Consider the following 19507-nt stretch of genomic DNA (forward strand, 5'->3'; position numbering starts at 1 on the left):
AATTCCGTTAAAGGATCACCTGGGTACTTTACACGAAGATCAAGGCAAAGTGCCTGTTAAGGAACACTTGGGACCGTTGAAGGAACTCTGAGCAATCATCCGGACTGGGGGTCGTACGCGACCTCCTAACAAGTTAATTTCCGTAATTACCCTCGGGGGGTGCCTGCACAAAACCAGGAGCCCGTTAAAATTTCACCCTCACATGGGTGTGATTCCAAACGTGTGACTCCTGCTAAAGATAATAAAGCACTACCTATTCAAAAGAAGACGCGCTGAGCAAACAACAGCGTTCCACTTGAGGAATCAAACCAACAGCCAATAGGTTACTCTGATAGCAACGTCGATGAGTTGTACTATCGGGCTGGGGGTACTAATAAATCTCGAAAGAGAAGTACCCAGGAAGCGGACTTTCACTGTCCGTGTACCAAACTTATCAGGGCAGTATTATCAGCGTGTAGCTACCCCAAGACCACTCCACAGAGGGTCTTGGTATTTGAAAAGATCTCCACTAGAACGTCCAAGTCCAAGCCAATGCGTTTCTATAGAAAAAGATCAGTTGCGCAAGATGATGAACTCCCAGAGGTCACCATCAATATGGTCGATAAAGGGAAGTCAACGCGAAGTTTTAATCCCCGTCATTTTTCGGACGTATCCCAACATATAACTCGGTTGCGCGTGGGAACTACTAGGCTTAGGGACTATCAGAGGACGAATAACGGATTTAAAGGAAATTGTGCTATGTCTACATGCATAATACACAGCGTAAGACATGTATGTACAAAAATTACTAAGCATGTAGAGAGCATGAAATATTCATATGGACCGTCTAATTAAATCTAACATGATCCTTATTATTTTAAGTGAGCATACAAGGTTTAAAAGTCATACTTTTGTAGCGTGATTCGATAGTGAATCGAATAACCTTTAGCTTGCTCTCTTTGATGCAGAAAGCTCCTCATAGTGGATCTCCAACTCTTCAAGTAAACTCGAAAGCTATTTGATGCTGTTTGAGACGCGAGGCAAGATATCCATCCCGGGGTTCTTAAAATCCTACTACTTCCTCTTACTCAAAGATTGCTAAAGTTTAGTAAGAGGTATAGCTCTCTTTCTTTCTCTTATGGAAATTTAATTTTCATTAGCCTTTTATGAAGAGAGAGAGCTCATATTTATAGAGTGAAATGTGTTCATGACATGAATGACTCATCCTATGAGTCATGCAATGAATCATCAAATATCAATGATTAATCTAGTGAGTCATGCAATGAATCATCTTATGAATCATTATATTTCAAAACCATGTGCTAATAAACCATGTGCTCAAACCATACCACTAAATGACTCATCTCATGACTCATTATACATGGTATGTGTATTTTATAAATGAAAATACCAAATCAATATTACTAATACAGTATTTCATAAATACGGTATATAGTATTATTTCAATCTTTAACTAATTAGTCACTATATGACCAAATAAATCAAGAGTTGACCAATAGTCAACTGTTGACCAAAAAGTCAACTGTTGACCAAAAAGTTAACTTTATGGGAAAAATACTGGAATTCATGTCCTAAGCACATAGCATTCTGATTTTACTGATATACATAATCGTTTATGTGTATCCGGAAAAAATCATATATGCGTATCAATCATACGCATCACTCCATAAATTGTGTTTCATAGGATTCAAGTACGCGGTGTGACTCTAGGGCCCAACTTATCGGTAGTGGATCATATCCATAAGTACAACAGAGGTGCTAGCTACACATGAAGACCACCCGGGTATAAGTTGTGATAAAGGTCTACAAGATGCATATCCAATTTTATCAGGACCACTCAATGATAATACCGTACAGTCCGGTCTCTTCATCAAACAAAGTCAAACTATTGAGCTTAGGGTATGACAAACTGTCAAACCCTAATAGCTTGATTAGTGTTTATTAATATTAAACTCATAACCTATAAGATCAAATTGACACTCAGTTTATCTTATTCACCTTGGCCAAGGATTTGATATTAAACTCATAACCTATAAGATCAAATTGACACTCAGTTTATCTTATTCACCTTGGCCAAGGATTTCCAGGCTATAGTTATATCAAACAATCTTATGACATCAACCCCTATACTGGGAGAGACGAATCCCTTCTTGGCATCTCAATATCTACTTATGTCTCGGGATGTACCCAACAAGAACTGTTATGCATAATTCAATAAGAACTGTGGTTAGGTAAAAGTCTAAATACATCTTTACTGACAGATAAGATATTGCACTCATGCCTCAGGTCAAGAGACTACTATGTACTATATCACTTGAGAACTTCTATTTGACAGTTAAATATATTACCAACTAGATGTTCTCGGCGAGTCGTTCAGTCAACTCATTCACTAATGAGTCACCTGTATATTGTATCTTGATGTCTCACATCAATGATCTAAGAGATTGATCATCTCCTTCAAAAGGAGAAATAAAGTATACACTAGTCTAAACCAAAGTGATGATATCCTATCTCAATACTTCATCAACTAGGAACATTTTAGAATATACGTTACCGACTAATCAGATCTCTTCATTACGATCACTATCCAAAATGTCTGATAGTCTACCATTTATTCTAAGGACATTATCTGTATTTTTAGAACATCAAATAAATCTGACCAAAATAGCATACTATCATTTTGAACAAGGATGTTATATACATATAGGTCCTGTTACAATATACAATAATTACCTGCAGGGCACCTATATCTAACAGGATTATCCTCAGATGATGAAGCATCAGATGCGAACTCTGCCATCGCTTCTGACCATACGGTGTCCAGCATAGGACGATCTCGTGAGACGTTCATGATCAACGCTGAACAAATGACCAAAATCATCGAGGGTGCTTTGGCTAGGTAAAAAGAGAACTTTAAGTTCGAATTGGAAATGGCCATGATATGGATGAAGGAAGAGCATGACCAACAAATTCGGGCTCTGTCCAATCAATTCGGTGAATCCAGCCATCACAATCTTGCTAACCAAGCAGGTAATGATTCAGATGTGGATGAATGTATCAATGTTGAAAACCCCCCTGTTGACCAAAACGCTGGGGGTGGCCCCACTGAAGACAATAATACTGGAGATGGTCCCACCGAAGATGACAATGCTGGGGGTGGTTGTATTATTCCTCTTAGAAATTGTCCAAAACAAGATATACACGAGGACGAAAAGATGAAGAATCTCGAGAGCAAAATCGACGCTCTGATGTCTATTCGAGAGGTGAAGAAGACCGGGATTCTGTGTCCTTACCCAAGAGAGTGGGATTCGATCCCGTATCCGGCAAAGTTCAACCTGGTCAACTTCACACCGTTCGACTGGAAGGGCTCACCCACTCAACATTTGATCTATTTCAAATCCCACTTGGGCATGATTTCTGGCAACTAAGCCTTGATGGTTCGGTCATTCGTTGGCACCCTCCGCGGGCCTGCTTTCGATTGGTACCGCCATCTCAAGCCTAGAAACATCAACAGCTGGGATGATATGGAGAGCTCGTTCCTCGGCAACTTCTTTGATGACGACGCCGAGATATCCATCAGGACACTCTTCGAGGAGAAAAAAGAGGACGGGGAAACGGTCGACGACTTCATCAAGCGCTTACGGAATAAGGCGATGAACTGCCGAGATCCGATCACAGAGGACTTCATCCTCCAAACATGCCACAACAACCTCTCTTTGGATGTGTTAGAAGTTATGGGAGTAGCATTATCCAATACCTGGAAAGAGTTGAAAGTACACGGAGAGCAGGCTGAATGCTTCCTCCGAAGGAAGAAGGCCGAGAGGAGCCAACCGACGGCTAATCCTCCAAACTTGAACTTCGCATCCCGTGGTAAGGGTAAGGCACCTATAGCAGTTGTTGACGTTAATCAGACGTCACAACAACAACCCCGAAGACAGCAAAAGACTTCGGATCCAAGACTCCAAAAGGAGTACTCCTTCAAGGACGAAGACGTTCCAGCCATTTTCAAGTCCCTCCTTAAAAAAACAAGATTAAGCTACCACCTATCGCAGATCAGGAGGAAGCTGACAATACTGTGGATCTGAAGCACTATACGTACCACAGGAGGATCCTTCATCCTACCAAGGCTTGCTTCACTCTCAAGAATAGCATCCAAATCTTGGTTGAAGTCGGCGTCATAACGCTAAATTAAGCCGAATCAAGACTCTGATAAGTATAAGAGTATAAACTGCTCCTTCTGACACTCCGATGAGTATACGAGTATAAACTGCTTCTCAATCCTCCAACCGGTATATGAGATTAAACTGCTCCCTGGTACTCCAATAGGTATATGAGTCTAAACTATTTCCTACCTTCAACGGGAAGTTCCTAGAGAATTTTATACATAATATTCTTAAGGATAAACCGATCACGCAACTAAATTCAATATTAGACCCAGTCTTGCAAGAAGCTGGGGGTGGATGATCCATGTAACTGGATGTTCCCAAAAGATTTCTGTATAGTGTATTCTTAGGGATAACCCGGTCACTACAAGAAGGTCAGGAATAAGAAACTCCCACTCAAACTCCCGCTACGTCTGTGCACTCAACACTCCCATTGTTAGAGTTCGGACATAGTACTCGGAATTTTAATCTTCTGTTTATTGACAATTATCAAACCCCTCCATGTTAGGTAATTGTCACTTAACACTAGGAACCCCCTTTGATTGATTTGTACGAATCAACACTCTCTTTGTAATTTGTGCTCCCACTCTCACTGTTTATTTGGCCAAACATTCCTACAGTTAGGGTCAAAACCATAATTCACTCTCGATAAACGAGAAATTTACCTCGATGATCAAACCTTTCGACAGTTAGGATTATCCGAATCACTTCAGATTCTCGAGATAGAGATCCCACTTCGAGTCTCCTTTGCAACTGGAGATAGAATATAAAATTCTTCCTCTCTCATTTCGGGTTCGTCTTTGCCCCAAGAGAAGACACCATCCCTCAACTCCATAATCTGTGCCTCATACGTACGGGGAATTTTATCCTGAATCCTAAGTAGGGATAAGTCAGCGCCTAACACGCGTTGTCGGTTTAGCCTTTCATCGATTGAAGAAGACACCAGAATCCAAGTCTGGGGAATTATATCCCGAAGCCTAAGTAGGGATAGGTCAGCGCCTAACACGTGTTGTCGGTTAGTCTTTAACCGTAAAAAGGACAAAAGCCCACATATTTGATATTGTGACAGGTTGTTATTAATAACACCATAATCCGTACCTCACACGTACGGGGAATTTTATCCTGAATCCTAAGTAAGGATAAGTCAGCGCCTAACACGCGTTGCCGGTTTAGTCTTTCACTGATTAAAAAAGATACCAGAATTCAAGTCTGAGAAATTTTATCCCGAAGCCTAAGTAGGGATAGGTCAGCGCCTAACACGTGTTGTCGGTTAGTCTTTAACTGTAAAAAGGACAAAAGCCCATATATTCGATATTGTGGCAGATTGTTATTAATAACATCATAATCCGTGCCTCACACGTATGAGGAATTTTATCTCGAATCCTAAGTAGGGATAAGTGAGTGCCTAACACTCGTTGCCGGTTTAGTCTTTTACCGATTAAAGAAGACACTGGAATCCAAGTCTGGGGACTTTTATCCTGAATCCTAAGAAGGGATAAGTTAACACCTAACACGCGTTGCCGGGTAGTCTATTCCCGTAAGAAAGATGAATTCTACGTATTTAATATCGTAGCACTAAAAGAGTTAACTCTTTTAGCATAACGTCACATGCGGAACAGACTTAAACAATCTGTATGTAAACCCGATTCAAACGGTAATCAGTAAAGGCACGTCAAATCCGTTGATGGCTGAGAATTTGCCAAAAAATCCTGAGTCTGCATCTGATACATACGGCCGGGTAGTCTATTCCCATGAGAAAGATGAAGTCTACGTATTCAATATCGTAGCACTAAAAGAGTTAACTCTTTTAGCATAACGTTACATGCGGAACGGACTTAAACAATTCGCATGCTAGCCCGACTAGTTAACTCTTTTAGCATAACGTTACATGCGGAACGGACTTAAACAATTCGCATGCTAGCCCGACTCAAATGGTAGTTGGTAAAGGCTCATCAAACCCGTTGATGACTGAGGGTTTGCTAAAAATCCTATAAATATGAGAGTCATTGACGCACCAGCTCTATTAGTTGGTCTCGTGACTTAAGAATTTGATAATTTCAAGATAAGATCCATACATGCAGATGAATCGGCTTTAATAGTTAATCCTGCAGCCCAACATTTGGGACCGTCATGCTCTAATACCTTAAGAGCTTAAACTATGTATACTCTAGCAAACGTACGAGTATAAACTGTGTTAACGGTGGGCAATCCGAAACCATAGGTTAACGCCGGTTAACGTGAAACCCTAGGTCAACGCCGGTCAACGCGTAATCCTAGGTCAACGCAAGTCAACGCGTTGCAATGAAAGTCAACACAAATCAAAGTTAAACCCTAATGTCAACGTCGGTTAACGCATAGCCCTAGGTCAACACCAGTCAACGCGTAGCCCTAGGTCAATGCCAGTCAACGTGTTACGATGAAAAGTCAACGTCGGATGATCCGAAACCCTAGGTTAACGTCGGTCAACGCTAGACAACGTGTTGCGATGAAAAGTCAACACTAGGCGGGCTGAAACCCTAAGGTCAACGGTGATCAACTCGTAACCCTAGCTCAACGTCAGTCAACGCGTTACGATGAAAAAGTTAACGCTGGACAGTTCGAAACCCTAGGTTAACGCCGGTCAACGTGTAACCCTAGGTCAACGTCGGTCAACGCGTTGCGATGAAAAAGTCAATGTTGGGCGGTCCAAAACCCTAAGGTCAATGCCGGTCAACGCGTAACCCTAGATCAACGCCAGTCAACATGTTGCGATGAAAAGTCAACGTCGAGCGATCCGAAACCCTAGGTCAACGCCGGTCAACGCGTAACCCTAGGTCAACGCCAGTCAACGTGTTACGATGAAAGTCAACGCAAGTCAATATATTGTTATGGAGATGGTTAGTTCAAAGTCAACTCGACGACATGAGCCAAAATCAACTTACCAGTTTTGATTCAAGACTTCGACGATGGCCAGACAATAAACGCAGCGCCGGGAAAACTTCAGCTATTCGACAAAATATCGAATAGATTGAAAATCGAAAGAGTCAAGAATCAAAGCTAACAATAGGTCCTTTTACACCAATTGAAGGTTGGACCAATTATATCTAAAGTATTTCAGGCTCATCTATAAAAGAAACGAGACTGAAACACTTTGGAGGGGGTATCTGTAGGCATCAAAAATTACCTATAGGTCCCCGCACATAGCTCAAGACAGAGAGAAGATGATAAATGTCTCTATTCGAGTCGCTATTCAAGTTATAGAATCTCATTTGATGATGACAAACGTATAAAGTGAGTCGACGGACCATGCGAAACAACGGAACTTTGGAATAACGGAAACATGAACTGATCGGGAGCTTCGCGTCACTTACGAAATACGAAACGCCCCTCGTTTCCCATTTACTCCATATGTTATTCAATCATGGAAGCTTGTAGATCTCCTCATCGGCTTTCCAACGCATCTTGAACCACATAATTTCGAGTTCGGACGGCAAAGATACGACAAAAACAGATGGAATGCACGAAACTAAGCCCTTAGCCAAACCAAGACACTCATAGGTGTCTCAGCTTGGCCGAGACACCCAAAGGTGTCTCGGCCAAGCCTAGACACCCAATGATGTCTTGGTTTGACCGAGACACCCACGGGTGTCTGCAACCCGAAAAAGCTGATTTTGACAGTTTAAAGCTGTTTTTCGATCGTTAACCGTCTGGATTTGTTTCAACTGATCTGATATCATCCAAGAACATGGTTAAGTAGTTACAACTAAGGATAAGAGGGAATCGACCGTTCTTATCTGAAAACAGGGGTCCCGAAGCCTATAAATACAGCCCCAGGCCCTTCATTTTTTCAGATCTGGAATTCTCGAGCATTGACGAAGCCCTGTCGAACTGAGGACTGAAGAGCCACGAATTTCAGAGAGGAGGAGGAGATATTAGTGAATTCTTCGGCATAAAGAAGAGGAGTTCATCAGATCTGCAGCCCGGTTCCTTCCCTTTAGATTGTCCCGTTGCGGTGATCTCGAGAAGAGTGATTATCTCGCTGTTGCCGAGATAATTGCTTCGGTTTCTTGATTCCTTCGCGAATCAACGAAGCTCCAGATCTGATCTAATCGTTTGGTGGTCCACGGAGATCAACATCCCCATCATAGGCAAAGATTTTACGCAAGCAGTGGGCGATAAACACCCGTTGCGTTTGTTTGAAGGAGATTGTATTTTTAATTTCATTATGTAAAGGTCTTATAAAAAGGCCGATCTTTTTTTGAACTTATTGTAACGACTGAAGTTGTAATAAGTTATACAACGAAGAAATCGATTTCCCACCCAAACAGTAATTTTAGGAATTAATTTAAAAATAATAAAGATTTAAGGGGTTTATTGGTTGATGTAATTTTAGGGTAAATGGGATATTTTTTGGGACTTTACTCTATGATGTTATTCATTGGGATAATGAGATTAGGATTACATTTTAAGGTGTTATTCATTGGGATAATTACCTCTGTTTTTCCTAAAATTATCCCACTTTCATACAATCTTTTTATCCGAACCTCTAAAAATTACGATATTCTTAACTTTGGGATAATCATGAGGAAAGTGAGAATAATTTTGAAGCATTAATTTGTTAAATATCTAATATATGTTAATTGTGTTATATTATATAATATATCTTAATTATATTATATTATAAAATTTTGCTATAAAGTAAGATAATAAAATATTATGCAATATTATCTAGTATAATATTATTATTTATTATTATTACATATTTGTTAATAATATTTTATATATTATGTATTATAATATTAGTATTATATTATTATAATATTACTTTATATTATTTAATATATATTTTATTAGTTATTATAATATATTATATTAAATATACTATTTTAATTATATAATAATTTAGTATTTTCTATTACACTTTGTTATATTAATTAATAGTCTTAAATATATTGTCAACATTATGGTAGCTATAATATTAAATAATATTTTTTTGCTATAATAAAAATAGTAAGAATCTACTATATATTAAGTATGATATCATATATAATATTTTGTATAAAATTAATATAATATGTTAATTATTAATATTTTTAATTAATACTATTTAATATATTTATAGTATATTATAGTTATTATAATTATTATATTTTAATAAGAAATCATGTCATCAATTATCCCATTTAAATTATAGTAATTATTATAAAGTATAATATGATATTTTAGTAATAATATTATATTGAATAAAACAAGATATTATAATGTTTATATTTATATTATGTTAAATGTTATATACTTTAAATATTATGTTAAATATATTTTTTGTATATTCTATCAATTATTATATAATATATCATATTATTTAAATATAATGCAATATATTAATTAATAAAATTAATACAGTTATAATTAATTAGTAATTATAATATAACATATTATATTTTAGGAGAAAGTAAAATAATGTATTATATTTTAATAACATACTAAATAATATACTAAACCAATTAGATAAATTAATTTAGACTTAATTGATAAATAAATATTATATTTTAATAAGGTGACACATCATCAATTATGAAAGTCACCTATCTCGACAAGACTGTTGGGTCCTCTTATTTTGATAATGATTTAACAAACAATTTACGACTAATATTTGTTTTAGTATTTTTTTTGTTTTGTTTAGTATATACATGTATATTCAAGAAATTGAGCAAAACAGATATATTGAAGCTATGCATATCAAGTCAATTAATCCAAGTCCAAGCTTCAGAAGATTCTTTTCTGGTATACTTAGTATATGATTATATAATGTGTGTTAATTCTATAAGCTCAAATATACACACACATTACATTTGTGAATTTTCATGATATAAGCTCAAATATACACACACATTACATTTGTGAATTTTCATGAAAATAGGTGTTTTTATGCAAAATATATTCAAATATGTTTTGGAACACATTACATTTGTGAATTTTCATGAAAATAGGTGTTTTTATGCAAAATATATTCAAATATGTTTTGGATTATACAAACCATGCTAACATCTTTTATTATATCCATAAAATGATTACACAAGTGAGCTAAAATGGCAAAAACAACATATTTGAAAAACATGTATTTTTAGCACTTTTGAATATTTCTGAGTTTTCACAAATGGTAAGAGCAATTTGAAAAATTCTTTTTCCAACATGTTCATATTCATGATTATAAAAATTTTCTAAAGTTTTACATTTTTGAAATTTATTTGTTATTTTTAAGAGGACTTTAAAATTCATTTTCAAAAATCGTTTCAGGCTGATAACCTGTTATCAATCGACTGATCAGTCGACTGATGACATTAGTCGACTGATCAGTCAACTGATGAAAGTACCTACAATCATCAAATAGTTTCTGTTTTGTTTCGGTCAACTGACCAGTCGACTGATGATCCATCAGTCGACTAATAAAGATCGCCAGTCGACTGATAAACTAGAAAATGAATACAACGATTAGCTCATCAGTCGATTGATACATCCCGTCAGTCGACTGACCAGCTCCAACGGCTATATTTCCTGCCTTTGTTATTTTATCATTTTTGCTGGTTTTGCTTGGGTTTTGTACCTTGGTTTTTCTTCCTATATAAACCCCTATTGTTCTCATCAGATAAATTATTCAAGAGGGTTTTAACAAAACTTTAAAAGTGTTTTTAAAGTTTGTTTAAGTGTTTAAGTTTGAGTTTACAAAGAGCTGGCTTGCTCTTTCAATTGAGGAATTCATCCTCAATCTTCTTCATCCTCTATTGTGTTTATAGAGAAGTTTTTCTAACTCTTTTCTCTAGCAATTTTATTATTGAATTTTATATTCTTATTATTGCTAGTTTGCTAATTGAGTTAGATTTTATTTATACTTATTTTATCACACACACCCTATTTGAGCTTATAGCATGTCATACATCATATATTGGGTTGTGGGTTTGTGATTTTGTGAGATTGAGCTTACATTGAGTTCCCATCCACATTAGAGAACATTTTATTGTAATTGAGCCTAATTGTGAGTTGCACATTGTATTATACTTGTACACCGAGAGAAGTGTGTGGTGAGAGACGGGGTCGGTTCTAAGAGGAGTGGGGTCGGTAGTAAATCCTAGTGAGAGGTGATAATTCTGAACACTTGAGGAAGGTGACACGGGCTAGACCAACACTTAGAGGCTGTGAAGTGTAATTACAAGTGTGTAAGTTGTAAAGTTTTCGATAAACTAGAAAATCTTATTGTGATGTGTAAACATTATTCGGGTGAGCGTAGAAAAGCCAGTTGTGATAGTGGAGATCTCCTCGAGGTGAGGAGCGGAGACGTAGGTCATGGGGACCGAACTCCGTGATCATATCTTGTGTTTGTGTTTGTCTTTTGGGCACTATCACTTGTGTTTATTTACTCTTGTTCATATATCCTTGCATATATCAAATTGAATATCAATATTGTTAGGATATATTTATTAATAAGTTTTAATCGGCATCAATATCTAATAAGATTAGCAATAATCATATTCACCCCCACCCCCTCTAGGGTACTTTCAGAGATGAAGACATCTGTCAAGTTAGATTTTTGATACAAATATCGATACTAATATCAATACCAGTATCGATACCAGTATCAACAGGGGTATCGATACCAGTATTGATACCTGTATCGATACCAAATCTACAGTTACGATTTAAATGATGAAATTGATTAACTTGGAAAGCAAGTTTAATCTAATGGCTCTCATTCATTGTTGGAGGCTATATATAAGGGTACAGAGTGATGAGTTAGGGTGTGAAATATTTTTTAAAAACTCCTTTTCAAGAGGAGGATTACTCTTAATTGAGAAGACCTTCCAAATTATAACTTTTTATTGTAATTAATATAGAAATATTTTCACCTCTTCATTTTTTTCTTCTTCTTTTTGTTTGATTACGAAGATGGAGATAGGATGAAGATGAATATCAAGATAAAGGTTTGCTATCACCTTGAGGCTAGAACCCTCTTGGGATGAAAATTTTCTCTTTGTAATTAAATTTATTTCTTTTGCTTTCTTTTCTTGTTTAAATAGCCAAGAGGTTAGAACCATCTTGCCTTAGATTTATTTTCATGATTGTTAAAGTAGATTTTCTTTCATGTTTTTACTTTCTTATTTTAAATTCTTGCATTTATTTCTTACAATTTATTTTGTAGTTTATATTTTATTTTCTTGCATTATTCGCCTTGAGGCTAGAACCCTCTCGGGATTAGTTTTATTTCTGCTTATTTTTCTTTTCTTTGATTCGTCTTAAGGCTAGAACCCTCAAGGGAAATGCTCTTTTTTTAAGATGTGGAACTAATACTTGTTGGAAGTCTAGAAAATACATGAAACTAACTAGTGGATACAATTCTAGATTCCTTATATTTCTAATTGAATCCTCCATCTTCTACTTTCTTTATTTTCCTCTTTATTCTTGGTTTTCTTCTTATTTGTTTCTTGATTTTATTTCATTCATCTTTCTTTCTTCTCTTTTGTTAGTTTTGTTTACATTTACTCTTTATCACATCCACTCTTTATTTCTGCACTCTCAGTCTCATTTTGTTTTTATTTACATACAATCACTCTCACTCTCTCTATCTCTCCATAATCATATTCATCACTCCTAATTGTCACACACACAACATAAGAACTAATTTTGATTTTTTCCTACAAACACATTCCTTGTGGGATCGATAACCTTTTATACTATAACTTCATTGGTTGTGCACTTGCAACTCTAGAGGTATACATTTATACCCTATCAAGTTTTTGGCGCCGTTCTAGAAAAAGTGCTTATAAGTAGGGTTTTATTCATTTTGGTTCTTTAATTTGTCTGTTTTCTTATGAAAGAATTACTTGGAGATTGAATATTAAGGATTGGAGATCGAGGATTTGAATATTTGCTTGTGGTAGCTCTTCTTTCTAGAATTTTTAATTCCACCCCTTTTGTTGCTTTCAAATTTTGATGGTTGTGTTGTGAGCTTGTATAGTGTTGAATACTTTTTTGGATTATAATGTTCCAAGTATTAGATCCAATTTACTTGTATATACACGTTAGTCCACAAATTAAAACTTCTTACAAAATGGGAATAAATTGAACGTGAACGGAGAAGAGAGGAAAGAATGATGGGTTTCTTTGAAGGGGCTCCGATAACAGGTAGGGGGTTTGTTTCTGTGTTTTTTCTCAAAGAGAAAACTCAACAATATATAGAGGTCAAACTCATCATCTCCACCCCCTCAAAACTGCCTCTGAGAGATTTTCTCTCAACAACCCCACTTCCTCTACTATTCTCTCAACTGAGATTATTTGATTTGGTCACACAAGACCAAGTCAATGTAACATCTCCCACTTGACCAATTTAATCAAGTGACATGCCTCCCACTATCCGTGAGATCAGATCTTTCTTCTTACCATTACTCCCACTATTCATAGAGAGTAACTCTTATTTTATTATTTATAAAATTTTACTTTGACTTATTTATTCTTAAGTCCCATCAAACTTACATGTTTGATAAAAGATTCTGCTGGTATTTATTTTGTCAAAGGATCAACAATCATATCTATAGTAGGGATATAAGTCACTTTAACTTATCTATTTTCTATAATATCTTGAATATAGTGATACTAAATCTCAATGTGTATTCTTTTGGATCTATTCGCACCACTATTGATTAAGCTAATTGCTGCTTGATTATCATAATAAATATTAATAGGTTCTTCAAACAAATTAGGATCTAGATCAATCAAAAACCGTCTTATCTAGATAACATGTGTAGTTACCATACTACAAACTATATATTCAGCTTCTTGTGTATATCCAGCAACACACTCTTCTTTCTTACTCCAAAAAAACAGCTCCTCCTCTAAAGATGAACAAGTGTCCGGAAGTGGACTTTCCATCATCTTTATCACCTCCAAAATCAGCATCGAAGTAACCAAGGAGATCAAGCGAATCAGCTTAAAAAAGTAATCTATGGGTCAATGCATCTCTGATATACTTCATAATCCTTTTAACAGCTTCCCAATGTGCTAGTCCTGGACTACTTTGATATCGACTGACTACACTTACAACATAAGCTATATCAGGTCTGGTGCATAATATTGCATACATCAAGCTTCCAATTGCTTGAGCATAAGGAACATCTAATGGCTTTTGCCCTTCTCCAGGGCATTGCATACATCAAGCTTCCAATTGCTTGAGCATAAGGAACATCTAATGGCTTTTGCCCTTCTCCAGGGCTTTGCTCTTTACATAATCTCAATTGCTTGAGCATAAGGAACATCTAATGGCTTTTGCCCTTCTCCAGGGCTTTGCTCTTTACATAATCTGTTTTCCATGACCAACGGTGTTGGCACCGAATTAGAAATCTCTACTCCAAATATTTTAAGAACTGCTCTTAAATATTTTTCTTGGTTCAAACTTAGCATTCTAGACTTTCTATCTCGAATTATTTAAATTTTAAGAATATATGATGCATCTCACATATCTTTCATCTCAAACTTTTCGCTGAGATCTGCCTTGATTGTATTCAACATTTCTATATCATTTCCAGCGAGCAATATATCATCCATATATAAGGATAATATAGTAAATTTGCTCTCACTTTTTAAGACATATACACAATTATCTAATTTATTTTGAATAAAACCAAGTTAAGTGATTGCATCATGAAATTTGAGATCTCGTTATTTAGAAGATTGTTTTAAACCGTATAGAGATTTTATTAATTTGTAAACTTTATGGTCATGTCCTTTCACCTGAAAACCTTCAGGTTGTTGCATATATATCGCTTCCTTCAACTCTCCGTTAAGGCATGTAGTTTTAACATCCATTTGGAATAACTCTAAATCAAGATATCCAATAATCGCCAAAATTATTCTAATTGATGCAAATTTAGCTACAGGAGAATACGTCTTCTAAAAATCTATTCCTGCCTTCTGGTTGTAACCCTTGGCAGCTAACCGTACTTTGAATTTATTAATAGATCCATCAACACGATATTTCTTTTTAAGCACCAATTTGCAGACTTTTCTATTTTCTGGTAGATCACATAACTCCCATACCTTATTCTTTTCTATAAAATCAAGTTCTTCTCTCATGGATTCTAACCATAAAGCTGGTTCATGCAATTTCATTGCATCAGAGAAAATTAAGGGATCTTGTTCCTCTATATTTGTATCTACCGAAACAGGATGTCTCACATGAATATAAATAGTAATCATCCATCCATGAAGGTTGTGTTCTCAGCCTTTGTTGCCTACAACTGATTGAGGAGGTACATTATTTTTCATAGGTATTTAATCATTTTTAAGGTTAGGTTCATTCATAATATCAGGGTCATTAGTGAACAACACTGTAATAATCATTTATTACAGTTAGAGGTTTTGTTTCCTCTCGGACTTATTCCTCTTCCTCTAGGTTCTCTAAAAATGTAGCATTTCTGATTTCAATAATTCATTTTTCTTTATTGTATAACTTATAACCTTTCGATTTTTTTGAATACCCAATTTACAATTTATTGTTTTAAAATCCAACTTATTTCTAAGTTGATATGGAATGAGAACATGGGCTATAGTTCACCATTTTCTAAGATGACTCAGATTTGGTTTCCTCCTATTCCATAACTCATAAGGTGTAGATACAACTGACTTGTGGGAATTCTATTTAAAATGTAGTTTGTAGTTAACAACGATTCTCCTCAAAAAAATTTAGAGAGACCAGAATTAATGAGACAACATGCATCTAACTACATTCAGCAATGCTCTATTCTTTCTTTCAGCAACACCATTCTGTTGTGCGTATGCGGCATTATTGTATGACTTTTAATTCCATGCTGAATACAATAACTTTCAAATTCTTTAGTGTTATATTTCTCATCTCTATCAGTTCTCAAAATTTTGATTTTCATTCCAAGTTGGTTTTCAACTTCTGTTTTATGTCTCTTAAAGCAGTCAAGAGCTTCTAATTTTCAAAATATAAGATAGACATGTGCCAACTTAGAATAATCATTTATAAAAGTAATAAAATATTTTTTATTACTATGAGTTTTGACACTAAGGGGACCACAAATATCCAAGTGTATCAACCTTAAAATTTATTGGCTCTTTGTCCGCCAATAAAAGGTTTTCTAGTTATTTTACTAGTTAAACAATGTTCACATGGTGGCAATTGAACATTAGATAGTTTAGGAAGTAAGTTCATTCCGATAATTTCTTTTATTTTTTAAAATACTAGCATGTCCTAGTCTAGAATGGCACAATTTAGACTCAGAAATATAATACGACAAGTAGTCCAAATTTAAAATTTTATTATCAGGATTATTACAAATTACTGGAAGAATGAATAATTCATACTCGGACACATACTTTCCCATAGCATACACTTTATTATTTTTCCCTATAGAAACCTATTTATTATAGAACCTAACTTCCAGTCCTTTTTCATCAAGGGAACAGAGATCAGATTGCCCTGAATTCCTGGTTCATAGAATAAATCTTTGAGGACAAGAATATTGTCCCCAAGAGCCAATCTATATGAACCAATACTTTCTACATCGAGATAGATATTATTTTCCAAATAGATTCTCTGTTCTCCTTTTTTCAACTCGTTGAATTCTGTGACTCTAGTCTTGTCCTTTGTGATATGTCTAGTCGCACCGGAGTCAATCCACCAACCGTTGATATCCGTCATCATAGCATTACATTTCGTCATACCGACGAATTCTCTTTTGCTAGTACCCCCTTGTTCTAGATGCTTATAGCCTTCCTTATTCTCCTGTTTTTCACCTTACGGGCAAGTGGGCTTGAAATGCCCAAACTTTCCATAATTGTAGCAGGCTCCGCGGGGTACTTTCTTTCTCTTGAACTCCTACAATTTCAGTCCTCGCGGATGTGGTTTACTAGGACCAAGATTTTATAGCTTCCAACATTATGCCTCTGGCGGACATAATTCAGCTTTTGTTGCACCATATTCGGTTTTGGTTCATTACTACTAGCTATTAAGTCTTGTTTTATCGCTAAGTGCATAGGAAAATCAGTGATAGATTTAATAGCAGTGTTTATTCTTAATGTGGTGGCAGCCACATCAAGGGAAGGGGGTAGACTATTCAAAATAGTTGCCACTTGCATTCTTTCAGGGATTTCGGTCTCAGTAGTGAATAAGTCCTTAGCTATGACAATCATCTTATTTATATGCTCTACGACATTGTCTCCCTCTTGCATATGACAAGATTTATATTTATGCAATAGGAGTTGAATGTTAACTTCAGAGGTGGTGTTGTATTTTTCTTTTATAGCATTTCACATGTCCATGGAAATGTTATAAGTTTAAAAACTTTGATTATGTTATCTTCCATGAACATGAGCATTAGGCTTTTTTCCTTTTTATCTTTCGATTTTCATTGTTCAAACCCTTTTTTTTCTTTAAGTGTAGATTTATCAGTAAGGGTTTAAGTACTTGTCGAAGTCGATTCTGACTGGATTTGGAGATGATCTGCTGCTGTCGTTGAGTTGCACCGGATAGGATTTGTGAAGAATTTGTTCAGACAACTGATTGAAAACGAATTCTGAATTGTGTAAGGGGCTAAAGTAATTTTTTTAAAGCTAGAAATGGCTCTTCTGAACAAATAAAAATGGAGGGGCCGAATAAAAATTTTCTTTGAGTCGCTTGTGAAGATAGGACAAGAACCTCAAATAAGCCTCAGATCCAGAACCTAGGGGAAAAGAAACGAACGACGAAACCACTGACGCCGTCGACTAACGGCGGATTCCGATAGTGTGACGAACGGCACAGACGATTCTCCGAACCTCCTTCGCGTAAGCTCCCGTCTCGATCAGTGATGCAATCTCCTTCAACTGCTAGAGTGTGGAGACGGAATCGTCCACGATGGCGGGTTGAGCGTCGGCGGTCGCCGGCGATTGTTGGTGGTCTGAGGACGAGAGGAAAGAGCAGCTATCGTTGTAGATCAAGGCGAGATGAGGGTTTGCAAATCATCGTCAATCGAAGCAGTCATCGGAGGCCCTGTGGTCACTGGAGTTAGATAGAAGGATAAGCAGTAGAGTCACCGTCGATCGAGACGCAGTCATCGACCAACACTAGCTCGAGATGGTGGCATTCTAGGAGTTGAGGATTGAAGCGAGATGAGAATTTGGCGGCATTCTAGGAGTTGAGATCGACGCTATCTCTAATACCAGTGAACGTGAACAAAGAAGAGAGGAAAGAACGATGAGTTTCTTTGAGGGGGCTTCGATAACAAGTAGGGGTTCGTTTCTGTGTTTTTTTCTCAAAGAGAATACTCAACTATATATAAAGGCCAAACTCATCATCTCCACCCCCTCAAAACTGCCTCTGAGAGATTTTCTCTCTACAACCTCATTTCCCCCACTATTCTCTCAACTGAGAATAGTTGATTTGATCACACAAGACCACGTCAAGGTAACATAAATATTTATGAATTGATAACTAGAAAGTGTACCCTAAATACAACGCATCCCTAAATACAACGCATCAGTCATATGCAGTGCTTTGAAGTTTGCAATACCTTCAAGTGCAGTGAAATTGGGTGCAACTGGACCAAAGATAATCGTTCTATATCATTCTCTTGTGGGAGGTAAGCTCACCAAAGCAAGTATATTCACCTATCATTCTTTTAGAAATTCTGGTTCTAACTGTAGATTACAAATTCTAAAATTTATTACCCTATAATTTTGGGTTTCAGTCAAACAAGATATTACAAATTGTAGGATTTGTTATCTTACAATAATGTTGAACTAAACAAAATTTTAGAAATCCAAATGCATGTAAAAAAAACATAAAATGAATACGGAATCTAAATCTTGGGATAAAAAAAATAAGCATGGCCTAAGTACTACAACCAACATGTGGATATACTGAATCTAAATCTAATTAATGAAGGAGAAATCAAAACTACTATAACACAAAATGAATGACGCGATCTAGCTTCCATAATTTGATCGATAATGCGTGACTCTGTATTCACTGGAAAACCCATGCGAGATAGTATATCAAGAGGGAAGGGGGGGTAACATGAATTCCGCCGGCGCATTTGTTTTAAACTGAAAGATCAGCGGTAATTCTTCCACGTCCCAAAAAAAATCATGCTGCGTGACGCTTATTGGTCTGTCCCGGACTCCCAGCGAAAGTTCATGCTACATGAGAACTGTATGTCGCTTTTTTTCTATTTTGTATAATTATTATAAACGCAGACGTCACGAGACATTGCTGCTCTACTAACTGCTAACCCAGCCGAAACTATACGGTTATCAAATTTCTACAACCGTATCAAGCAGTCACGCAAATTTATCTAGTTAAGCAATAATAAGAT

The sequence above is a fragment of the Asparagus officinalis genome, chromosome 4 (assembly GCF_001876935.1).
Source record: "Asparagus officinalis chromosome 4, Aspof.V1, whole genome shotgun sequence".
Classification (NCBI taxonomy): Eukaryota; Viridiplantae; Streptophyta; class Magnoliopsida; order Asparagales; family Asparagaceae; genus Asparagus; species Asparagus officinalis.